Genomic DNA, 12,729 nt, shown 5'->3' on the forward strand with positions numbered 1-12,729 from the left:
CCAAACAGTTGGCAGGTGTGAACTGGCCGCTGCAAGGTCATGTTCTGCATGTCGGTTCCCTTACTTACAATGAAGAATAAACCAGCCTTCCTGAGATACATAGACCACAGCTTTTCTTCTTTAATTTCCCCTTCTTTTTCTAAAATGCAGGACAAGGATAGAACTTCTCGCTGTAAGTCCGATGGGCCTCTCCATTGGTTGTTAAAAATATATATATTTATGCCCTGCCTTTCCGTTCCAAATGTCATCTAGGTTTAAAAATGGCAAAAATCAATCAATCAGTCGACAATAATAATAAATCCAAGTAAAGCAAACAGAAACAGAGGATCAGTTGTGCAACAGAAGCTGCTTGTAGCGGGGAGAACATAATGGGGAGATTCTCTCTGGTTTCTTAAAAAAAATCTGTAGCATCTAGAAAGGGGATCAGGAACGAAACTCTTCATGATTCCCCATTTATCCTGATTAAAACCAACCCCCTCCCTACACTTGCTATTTGCCCCATGGTGGTGGGGGGGAATACCTTATACAGTGGTACCTCAGGTTAAGAATTTAATTCGTTCCAGAGGTCCATTCTTAACCTGAAACTGTTCTTAACCTGAAGCACCACTTTAGCTAATGGGGCCTCCCACTGCTGCCGTGCCACCAGAGCACAATTTCTGTTCTCATCCTGAAGCAAAGTTCTTAACCTGAGGTACTATTTCTGGTTTAGTGGAGTCTGTAACCTGAAGTGTCTGTAACCTGAAGCGTCTGTAACCCGAGGTACCACTATAAATGCCCACATGACAGCTGTAAGCTTTGAACAGCAGCGGAAATGCCAGCTGTTGATTTTAATTGGAAAACACAGAATCATAGAATTGTAGAGTTGGGAGGGACACCAAGAGTCAGGTAGTCCAACCCCCTGCAATGCGGAAATCTCCGCTAGATCATACATGACTGATGGCCATCCAACCTCTGTTTGAAACCCTCCAAGGAGAGTCCGCCACCTCTGTTCCACTGTCGAGCAGCTCTTACCGTTGGAAAGTTCTTCCTGATGTTTAGTCAGAATTTCCTTTCTTGCAACTTGAAGCCCTTGGTTCGAGTCCTGCCGTTCTGAGCAGGAGAAAACAAGCTTGCTCCCTCCGACTAAACACCAGGAAGAGTGACTTGGCTATGCACACCTAATTGGTTCACAAGCCCTGGCCAGAGTTGACCGAGAGCTTCCTGGCCTTCTACGCTTGCTCTAGACTTCATGAGGACTAGCTTCTTTGTGGCTCCGCCCTGCTTGCAATGTTGCTTTCCTGCTGGCCTCCCTCAAAACAGGCCTGCAGTCCACTGGGAGGCTTTATGGCTTTTTCCCACCCACCTCCTGTCCCCCTGCCACCTCACGCCACACCAAAGGCTTCCCAGGTGGGAGGAGCCACCTGCCGCATCCAGAGCAAGCCTTGCCCCTTGACCCCAGAGCAGGTGTGCTGCCATGGCAAACGCCGCTTTTGGCACCCGAGTCAGTTGTGGGTTGTTTTTTTCCAGTGGGGGGGGAGGGGTGATCTTTGTCGACATCCTTCAGTTGCTTTGAACCCGAGAGCGGCTGCCGTGCCAAATTCTCCCTGGGAAAAGGAGCGTTCCAACTGACTGTCTCTCTCTGCAGAAGCTGCAGCTGTTCCACCTGCTCCTGTGAGGCAAGAGGGACGGGTCCGGAGCTCCAGAGCGGCCCATAGAATTGCAGATGAACTTGGCAGAAGGACACAGCCTCGCAAGATGTAGGCAGCAGCAACAACAACACATGCTCCAAGCTGGGGGCGATTCAGAAGCTCATCAATGGGGGGAAAGGAGCCAAAGGCTCGGGCAGGCCAAGGTATTCCCCCCCCCAGCCCCTGCCAACACAAACACTTCTCCTCCCATCCCCAGACCACTCGAAATGTCCCTATTTAGGAGTTACTGATACATCAGTCCTCCGTTATTATTCCTTAACTATGCATTATGATTCATAGTACAAACACCCAACCTCTAACAATATCCATGAAAGTAAATGCATCTATATCAGGGGTCAGCAAACTTTTTCAGCAGGGGGCCAGTCCACTGTCCCTCAGACCTTGTGGGGGGGTGGACTATTTTTTTGGGGGGGAGGGGAATAAATGAATTCCTATGCCCCACAAATAACCCAGAGATGCATTTTAAATAAAAGCACACATTCTACTCATGTAAAAACATGCTGATTCCCAGACCGTCCACGGGCCAGATTTAGGCGGCGATTGGGCCGGATCCGGCCCCCAGGCCTTAGTTTGCCTACCCATGATCTATACAGTGGTACCTTGGTTCCCGAACGGCTTAGATCCCGAACAAATTGGCTCCCGAACGCCGCAAACCCAGAAGTGAGTATTCCAGTTTGCGAACATTTTTCGGAAGCTGAACGTCCGACACGGCTTCCGCGGCTTCCGCTTGAGTGCAGGAAGCTCCTGCAACTAATCGGAAGCCGTGCCTTGGTTTTTGAACGGTTCCGGGAGTCGAACGGATTCTCGGAACGGATTAAGTTCGAAAACCAAGCTACTACTGTAGTTGCATCTGAGATGAGCAGGTAATAGCTTGTGTTAGGAGACTCTCAGGCGTTGAGCTGCAGAGTTCCCTGCTAGGTAGACATGGTGTATAATCTGATGACAACTCTGCTCAGTATGTATTGCACATTCTTATTATTTCATACCCTCCAAGTGTCCCTATTTTCCAGGGACAGTCCCAGATTTACAGAAGCCGCCCTGGTTTCTGATTTGATCCCGGATTGCCCCGTTTTCCCTTAAAAGTAAAGGGACCCCTGACCATTAGGTCCAGTCGTGACCGAATCTGGGGTTGCGGAGCTCATCTCGCTTTACTGGCCGAGGGAGCCGGTGTACAGCTTCCGGGTCATGGGGCCAGCATGACTAAGCCGCTTCTGGCAAACCAGAGCAGCGCACGGAAACACCGTTTACCTTCCCGCCGGAGCGGTACCTATTTATCTACTTGCACTTTGACGTGCTTTCGAACTGCTAGGTGGGCAGGAATTGGGACTGAGCAACGGGAGCTCACCCCATCGCGGGGATTCGAACCGCTGACCTTCTGATCGGCAAGTCCTAGGCTCTGTGGTTTAACCCACAGTGCCACCCGCGTCCCGTTGGCGCCCTTAACCCCTGCCAAAAAATGGAGGAGCTTCTTTTCAGATTTCCAATTGCTGGCCTCTACGTTTATGTCTTGCACAGTGTCTGTGGCGGGAAAAGTGAACATTCGTCTATTTTATTCTCCTTTCATTATTTCCTTTTTAAAAAATGCATTGTTTAGTCTGGCTCCCTTTATTGGCTCTTCACGGCCTGGCTGCTGTTGTTTTTTCAAAGACTCCATCTTGCTTGCGTGGCTGTCAGCCTTGATTCGTAGCAACATTTATTTAATAAGTGGGGGGAATAACAACTGGCCAGAGGAGATTTAAAGCTGCCCTGCTGCCAGGTGGCGATTCGTGGCTTATCCTGGCGCCTGGCCCTTCGTCCGACCTCAAGATGGATCGGCAAAGCTTTTTAATTCAAGTCTGTAAGCGGGATGATCAGCGGTCTACTTAGTTAGCCTGTGGCTTCCACGGTAGCAGTCTGCCGTGCAGGGAGATATCATCCGAAAGGCCAAACCGTCTTAGGAGAGATAAAGAAATTGAGATGCTAGCATAACCTTCTAATAGCCCTCTGAATATCTCGCATCTCGCTGTGCATTGTGGCATAGCCCTGGGAGGCTACTGCGTGTCGTCAGACCTAGGTTGCATAGACACCATGCATTTAAAGCACACCCACATCCCATAAAAGATGGTTGGGAACTGTAGTTTACCTTTCCCCCCCAAAGAACTACAATTCCCAGCACCCTTAGCAAAGTACCATTCCCAGGATTCATTGGGGAATATGACTGTGTGGAAAAAACTGACAACTGGACAATGGAAATGGATTCTACAAGCCCTAAATATAGCTAAGAGACCAATATTGATGAATTGGAAGAATAAAGATAAGATCCCCTTTAATCAACATGAATCGTAGAATTGGAAAGGATCCCGGGGGTCATTTAGTCCAAACCCCCACAATGCAGGAATCTCAAATAAAGCATCCATGACAGACACCCCCTCTCGAAAAAACCCCTCTGCTTAAAACATGACAACACTCGCAACATATGAACTGATTGCCTATAGACGTAGACTTGTTTGGATAAATATATTGACATTTGGAACAAGTTGGTACAGAATATAGTTGGTTTCTATTAAGCATATATGTATTAGGACAATAATGTTATATGTGTGTTTATAGCTGATTATACTTATTGTATTATACTATATAATAATAATAATTTATTATTTATACCCCGCCCATCTGGCTGGGTTTCCCCAGCCACTCTGGGAGGCTTCCAACAAAATATTAAAATACAATAGTCTATTAAACATTAAAAGCTTCCCTAAACAGGGCTGCCTTCAGATGTCTTCTAAAAGTCTGGGCATCTGTTGTGTGTCAAATGCCTGTTTACCTCCAGCGCTTGCTGGGAACTTCCGTTTGTATATAGCTTTTGCATTGCTGTTTTGCTGGGGACGAAGGGAAGCAGACATGTTTTTCCCCTTTGTTCCTGCTGCTGAATCAAATGCTGTAATATGGCTCTGTCTGCCTCTTCTGCTGTGAGAAGATTTATTCGCTCTGCTGATAGAGCGTGCACGGGTCTCTAAACGTATCTGAGGCTCGTGTTGCTGATTGATGCTGTTTCCAAGGGAGACCGGTGATCATCCGGCTGCCGGCCAGTGGCTGGAGCCAGCTGGGGGCCTGCCTGATGCCCCCGTCTCCCCAGCAGTATCCCAACATATATCACCTCCAATATCAGAATAACTCTGAATACCACTTCGTATCTGGTTGGCCACTGTCAGAGGAGGATGCTAGACCAGATCGACCATTGGTCTGATCCAGCAGCCAGTTTCTTCTGGGGTTCCCATTGTTGAGAGGAATGGCAGGACCTTTGTGTCCCATCCCTCAGCTTCATAGAGTTGTAGAGTTGGAAGGAACCAATGTGTTGCAGTGCAGGAATCTTTCATCCAACATGCGGCTTGAACCCACCGCCCTGAGATTTAGAGTCTGTTGCTCTACCAACTGAGCTTGTTGTTTAATTGTTTAGTCGTGTCCGACTCTTTGTGAACCCATGGACCAGAGCATGCCAGGCACTCTTCCACTGCCTCCCTCAGTTTGGTCAAACTCATGCTGGTAGCTTCGAGAACACTGTCCAACCATCTCGTCCTCTGTCATTCCCTTCTCCTTGTGCCTTCAATCTTTCCCAACCTCAGGGTCTTCTCTTCTCATGAGGTGGCCAAAGTTGGAGCCTCAGCTTCACAATTTGTCCTTCCGGTGAGCAACTGAGCTACTGGAACCATTACTGAATTGAAATACTGAAATTGAAATATTTTATTGTCACTTGTACAACTTGTATACAGTGAGATTACACAAGCACCCCCCCACTCAGCTCTCTTAGTCTTAATTCCCCTCGTTTACTGAAGCACACCCACCAAACCCAAAATTCAGTTGCCCTGTTGTTATCTTTTCATTCAGCAGCCTAACAGCCCACAGATAGAAGCTTTTCTTTACCCTGTCGGTGCGACTAATCATGCTTCTATATCTTCTACCTGAGGGCAGGAGATCAAGAAAGTGCCAGCCAGGGTGTGAATCATCCTTGAGAATTTTCCTCGCTCTCCTGAGGCAACGTTCTTCTGCTATTTCATCCAGCGGATTCACGGGACAGCCCATAATTATCTGAAGTGTGCCACCTCTGGTGGGGATCTCTTCCCCAACACTCCCTTCTGACCGTGCTCTGTGATTCTGTTCAATGCCATGTCCAGGCCTGGAAAGTGAGTGGAAATTCTGGGTCCTGAGAATCCCTACAAATCATCAGCTTTGAGGTTTTAAGCACAATAATCTCATGTGTCACTTACAATTGGCTTAACCTCCATTACATTTTTCTTTTCTTTTCCACTGTCGGTGTTTTCAACAAAGGTCGCAAAGGAAAAGATAGTAGAGGCTCCTTGGCTTTACGAAAGCCGGAGAAGGGAGCGCATCTTTGCACAAATCGCTCTTATTTTTTCCCCTGACGTCGAAGCGCCTCTTTGTCTCTGCCTCTATGCAGAGGTCTGCCAATAACATTGCCTATGGCTCACATGTACATATAAATTTTAAAAGGACTCTGTAACGTGACTCTGGTTCAGCAGGAATTAGAATCAATGGATGCCATCTGGGCAGGTTAAAGCTGCCTCTCTCCCTCTTTTTGAGCCGACCCTTTTATTTGAGTTCACAAAAGTGTAACGGCCCCTTTGTAGGCAACTTGGGGGAATCCTGATCCATTGCACCTGCAGCAACAGCAGCATCTGATAAAGCCCTGGCTGGACCAAGGTATTCAGTATCATAAAGTGATACAGTACTTAGCACATCCGCCAGCCATCTGTATGCAGATTAGCAAGGGCTCCTATCAGATTAGCCATTGCAAATATCCTGTAATTTTAGCATGGTTGCATGTACACAGAAACCAGCATTTCCCAGCTGACATTGATGCACACGTCGGAAATTTGAAGGTGGGATTTGGGGGCGGGGGGGGGACAGCCGGAAATGCATTCCGTGTGAGCTGAATCCACCCTTCTTAATTATGGGTTTTGTCTTTCATCCCTGGCTAATTTTTTGCATCTCCCTTGCAGAATTAAACTGCTAAGATGCTTATGGATTTTATCTGGTTGGCAGTAGCAATGCCACGCTTGTTTTGCAATATTCCTTTTTAAAAAATGAAAAATCACGCCTGATCTCAATTCCCTGAAAGTTATCCTCCGCTGACTATTTAATATTTTAGTTTAAATCATCTGTGGGTGATGTGCACTGCCTTTCTTCATTCTGTCTCCCAGAGACCCAAAATGTTCAGTGCTGCATTGTTAAGCGCCAAGAGCATTTCCCATAAATGCGCCTTATTAAACCAGTCTGAATTCTGGTCCTAAGAAAGCTGCTTATCTCTTTCTTGAGGCTTAGACAACTCAAATGCCTTTTAATTATTAAAGGAACTGAATGATTGCTTGCTCCATACCAAAATAAGTCACCGGGCTGGCGGGGGCGGGGGGGGCAGGTGGATGAGTGGCAGTGTCCTTGGAGCTTTTTCTTTTTGAAACAGAGTTAATGTCATAATGCTGCTCAAAGAGTAAGTTGATGCTTTCCTCTGGTTGTTGCTGGGCAGAAAGAAATAGTACTTCTTTAAAATTAATTGGGAGGCGGTGGCAGGGGGTTCCCCAACCTTTTTTGGCCCCAGGGGCTAATTTGGAAATTGGGGCAGAGGGGACGACAGTATTGTGGGCACGACAAAATGCCCATTTCACAGAAGATAAAGGTGATGCCGAGAACCTCCTGTCCCACAAGAAACAACAGGAAAACACCTACAGCAACACTCACCCAAAGGCAACTCCAGTGGCGTAGCGTGGGGGGTGCAGGGGGGGCCGGCCGCACCGGGCGCAACATATGGGGGTCAGGGTTAGGGGGCGCAAATCCATGGGTTAGGGGGCGCAAATTACTTGCCTTGCCCCGGGTGCTGACAATCCACGCTACGCCACTGGGCAACTCCACTCCGTGTTTGTGTAGGGTTTACTCCGGAGATTTAGGACCAGTGTTTTCCTTCTCCTAGACGGGCTCCCTTCCCAGGTTGACAAGCCCCATCTGCCCCTCACTTCCCTCTACAGCACCTGCAGAAACGGCCTTCTTGACCGTTGGACCCACTACAGTGGTACCTCTGGTTACAAACTTAATTCGTTTCAGAGGTCCGTTCTTAACCTGAAACTGTTCTTAACCTGAAGCACCACTTGAGCTAATAGGGTCTCCCGCTGCCGCCGCTCTGCCACCATGTGATTTCTGTTCTCATCCTGAAGCAAAGTTCTTAACCTGAGGTACTACTTCCGGGTTCGTGGAGTCTGTAACCCGAAGTGTTTGTAACCAGAGCTACCACTGTATTGGTCTTGTCTGCTCAATCCGCCAGAGTCTCTCTTTGCATGCAGGGGCAGAGGGTTTGAGACCCATCAGCGCCCCTCACCTGGTTTAGCCAACCAGCCAAAGCCGTTCCTGGGGTGTGGCCGTTGTCAGATGCTGCTGCCAGCTTCTAGGAGCCACAGGTGAGAGATGACTGCAGAATGGGGAGCAAATGTGCACAAACTACCCCAGAAGGAGCACAACGTGTCCCCCACCAGAGGTACAACCCCTCCCCTAAAACCCCATGCACTCGGAGAACAAGTGAAGGCAACATACGTAACCAGCTAAACGTAATCAGCTAAACACACACAAAAATCACCAAAAGGGAGAAACGTTTTCATTCCTTGAATTAAAAATTATGTCAGCTCATCTGTCAACATACCTATGCAAATGAAGCAGTGGCGTGACATCACATGAGTTGCTGTTGATGAGGAAAAGGATTTGCTTCATTCCCTCGCCCCCAGTTTGCAGACTGAGATTTTACCCAAATTTAATCTGCTTCCCAAATCCGACCTAGTGCGCTAATGTAATCCTGAGGGATCCTGACATCCAAGGCAATCATTTCACTTACAAGCTGGCGTGTTCTTGGAGCCAAGAAGGGTTGGCCTGCCATGTGGCTCTGGGCAGCAGGAAACAACGGAGCGTGCCCTTCTTCATTGCCAGGATTAGATAGACATTCAAACTAGGTTTATCCAACCCATCTTATATAAGTTTCCTGGACGTTCAGAACAACACAACATCTCCCTATTATTACAGGATGAGAGCCCAGAAGTCACATATTCAGCCATCAGATTTTGTGCTGCCATGATAGATATCCAACGAAGAATGGTCTATGCTACAACTCAATCCTAAACTGAAGGCCCATATTGTTAGATCCGCACTTCTGAAGCCCACCCCATATAGCTGTGTTAACTGATCTTTTAATTTTTCTTATAAAATTTTAGTCACCCATTATCTACGCTTAAAGGTAAAGGTAAAGGGACCCCTGACCATGAGGTCCAGTCGTGGCCGACTCTGGGGTTGCGGTGCTCATCTTGCTTTACTGGCCGAGGGAGCCGGCGTACAGCTTCCGGGTCATGTGGACAGCATGACTAAGCCGCTTCTGGCAAACCAGAGCAGTGCATGGAAATGCTGTTTACCTTCCCACCGGAGCGGTACCTATTTATCTACTTGCATTTTGACATGCTTTCTAACTGCTAGGTTGGCAGGAGCTGGGACTGAGCAACGGGAGCTCACCCCGTCACGGGGATTCGAACCACCGACCTTCTGATTGGCAAGCCCTAGGCTCTGTGGTTTAACCCACAGCGCCACCTGCTTAATTAAGTTTAAATCTACGTTTGGTTCTTGCTCCCATTTATTTAATAATTATTCACTTAGATGCATACTGTTATGCTATTTATTTAGATGTTTTGCTTATGCTGGTCTATGACCGTAATAAAGTAATAAAGTAAAGGCTTGGCCTGGGATTTCCCACCCCACTTCATTTATTTATTTTTCCCCTCAGGCTAGAAATGATCCGAAGGGAAGCAGGCAACTCCAAGGGGCCTTACAAGACAACCAGGCCCAGGCGGTGTTTGCTGGCAGTGGTGGGTGTTTCTCATCACATCTGCCATCTCAAGTGCTACGTTTGACAGGGAAAACTGTGGAAGCTCAAAAGGGAAAACCACAAGAGAGGCTGGACTGGACTGACTTGACTTTGTTTATTTTGAGGAGGCTGCTGCCGCCACCATCAATTTCTTATTAGCCCAGAAATCTGATGCAGGAGAGCAGGGGAGTCGAAGTTAGTTGGAAGGGGTGGGGGGAAGGAGAGCGCAAAATATGGTCTGAAGCTCAACATCAAAAAAACGAAGATCATGGCCACTGGTCCCAACACCTCCTGGCAAATAGAAGGGGAAGAAATGGAGGCAGTGAGAGATTTTACTTTCTTGCGCTCCATGATCACTGCAGATGGTGACAGCAGCCACGAAATTAAAATATGCCTGTTTCTTATGAGAAAAGCGATGACAAACCTAGACAGCATCTTAAAAAGCAGAGACATCACCTCGCCGACAAAGATCTGTATATAGTTAAATCTATGGTTTTCCCAGTAGTGATGTATGGAAGTGAGAGCTGGACCATAAAGAAGGCTGATCGCCGAAGAATTGATGCTTTTGAATTATGGTGCTGGAGGAGACTCTTGAGGAGTGATCATGGACTGCAAGATGTTCAAACCTATCCATTCTTAAGGAAATCAGCCCTGGGTGTTCACTGGAAGGACAGATCATGAAGCTGAGGCTCCACTACTTTGGCCACCTCATGAGAAGAGAAGACTCCCTGTAAAAGACCCTGATGTTGGGAAAGATGGAGGGCACAAGGAGAAGGGGACGACAGAGGACGAAATGGTTGGATAGTGTTCTTGAAGCTACCAGCATGAGTTTGACCAAACTGCGGGAGGCAGTGGAAGACAGGAGTGCCTGGCGTGCTCTGGTCCATGGGGTCACAAAGAGTCGGACACGACTAAACAACAATAATGCACTTTTGTGAAAATTGCCATGTCTTCAGTACGGCTGCCATCTTTTTCTTGTTTTTGCTCCTGACAGAGCCCTGTGACGACGCTCCTTTCTTTTTGCCTCTCTTTTAACTTGTCGCAAAGGGCTAGGTTTGAAACAAGCATTTTTTGGCAGGAGAGGTTTAGCAACCCTTGGGATCCGGTGCTGTTACTGAAGGAAAAACAGAGTGTTGAAATGAAATGCATCTTTGAAAGTCAAAGAGAATTCAAAAGGTGCAGTTTTGTCTAACATGGTAATTGCCCAGCAATAGTGGGGTAGCCGGATTTCTGCCTGTTTCCAATGTGTCATAGAGAGAGAGGAGCCCTGACAGAAAATTAAGCATTCCTCCTATGTTTATTTTTAAAGTATTTGTGGTTATTGCTTTGGGACAGATAAAAGGAAGCACTTCTTCACGCATTGCGTAGTTAAACTTTGGAACTTGCTGCTAGAGGAGGCAGCGACAGCCACCAAAAGGAACGGATTTAAAATAGGGCAAATTCATAGAGCATAAGTCTACCAATGGCTACTAGTAGGACTGGCCCAATACATTTTGGTACCTGAGGTGAATCACAAAATGCCTCCCCGCAACTAGGAAAGAAGGGGTAAGCGAACGTCTACATCAGGAACGAGGGTGGGATAAAGGTCCACACCAGGAACAAGCAGGGAGTAAAGACAGGGGCAGCCCAAGACCTTTTGATGCCTGAGGCAAGATATGCCACTGATGCTTCCCGCCCGCTCCCCACTTATCTGGGTCCATGTTCTGGAGGGGGAGGTGTGGGAGAAGCATTCCACCCGAGGCAGGTTCCACAGGTTGCCTTATTGGCGGACTGGCCATGCTAGGGCAAAAAGCTAGCTTATGAGATGCAGGGCAGAGCACATGGCACACCTTGAAGGTCACTTTCCACCCCTCAGAATTGGCCGCCTGAGGCAGCTGCCTCACTCTGCCTTATGGTAGAGCCGGCCCTGGCCACTAACCAGAATGGCTTTGCTCTGGTTCCAGGGTGAGAGGCAATCATGCTTCTGAATACCAGATGCTGGAAACCAAAGACAAGGAAAATACTCCTGTGCTCGGCTCCTACTTGCTTCTCACTGAGATATCTGGCTGGCCACTGTGAAAACAGGGTGGTGGTCTAGATGGGTCTGACCCAGCAGGGCTTTTCTTATGTCCTTATTGTGCGCCAAGACACTCTGGTATATCATGATTCCTGTGCCATATGATGTTCTGTGACAAGCTGCGCCCTGGCACCCTGCCACAACCGGGGCAGTTCAAAGTACTTTGATGACAGCATATCAATAAATGATCATCTTCTGCACACGGGTCGTTTCTAGCTAGGGATGCAGGAGAAATTCGGTTCGGTTTGCATTTAAAGGTGAACAGACCCGATTCATGCTTTTTGCAAAAACAACACATGAACCAAAGCACAGCTGTCCTTCGGCATCTGCAGTGTTGTGCAATGCAGTCATTTGAATGAAGATGCCCATATGGAGAGTAAAGTGAGTGTAAAAATGTGCATATTGCTTTAAAATAACATGCAAAAAATGGATTAGAGTAGGGAAAACTGCTTTGCAAAAATTATTATTATTATTATTATCCGACAGCAGCCCTGTATAGGGAAGTATATAATGTTTGATGTTTTACTGTGCTTAATGTTCCAGTTTGTTGGAAGCCGCCCAGATGGGTGGCTTATTTATTTAATAATATAATAACAACATTTTATTTATATTCCACCCTCCCCAGCCAAAGCCGGGCTCAGAGCGGCTAACAACAATAAAAGTAACACAGCATTGTAAAATCAATTCATTTTAAAATCAATTCAGAATCAAATTAATGGCAACCATTGGGCTAGAGTTCTGTGAGGATTACCAAAGGAGGGGGTCAGACTGTGCCTTGGCCAAAGGCCAGGCGGAACAGCTCTGTCTTGCAGGCCCTGTGGAAAGATGTCCAGTCCCACAGGGCCCTCGTCTCTTGTGACAGAGCGTTCCACCAGATTGGGGCCACAGCCGAAAAAGCCCTGGCTGTGGTCGAGGCCAGCCTAACCTCCCTGTGGCTCGGGACCTCCAAGGTGTTTTTGTTTGAAGACCGTAAGGTCCTCCATGGGACATACCAGGAGAGGTTATTTATTATTATTGTTATTGTATTATTATTATTATTATTATTATTATTATTATTATTATTATTAAAAACTGCATACAAAAATGTGCATATTAGGATA

Source organism: Podarcis bocagei (assembly GCF_964188305.1).
Source record: "Podarcis bocagei genome assembly, chromosome: 1".
NCBI classification, from domain to species: domain Eukaryota; kingdom Metazoa; phylum Chordata; class Lepidosauria; order Squamata; family Lacertidae; genus Podarcis; species Podarcis bocagei.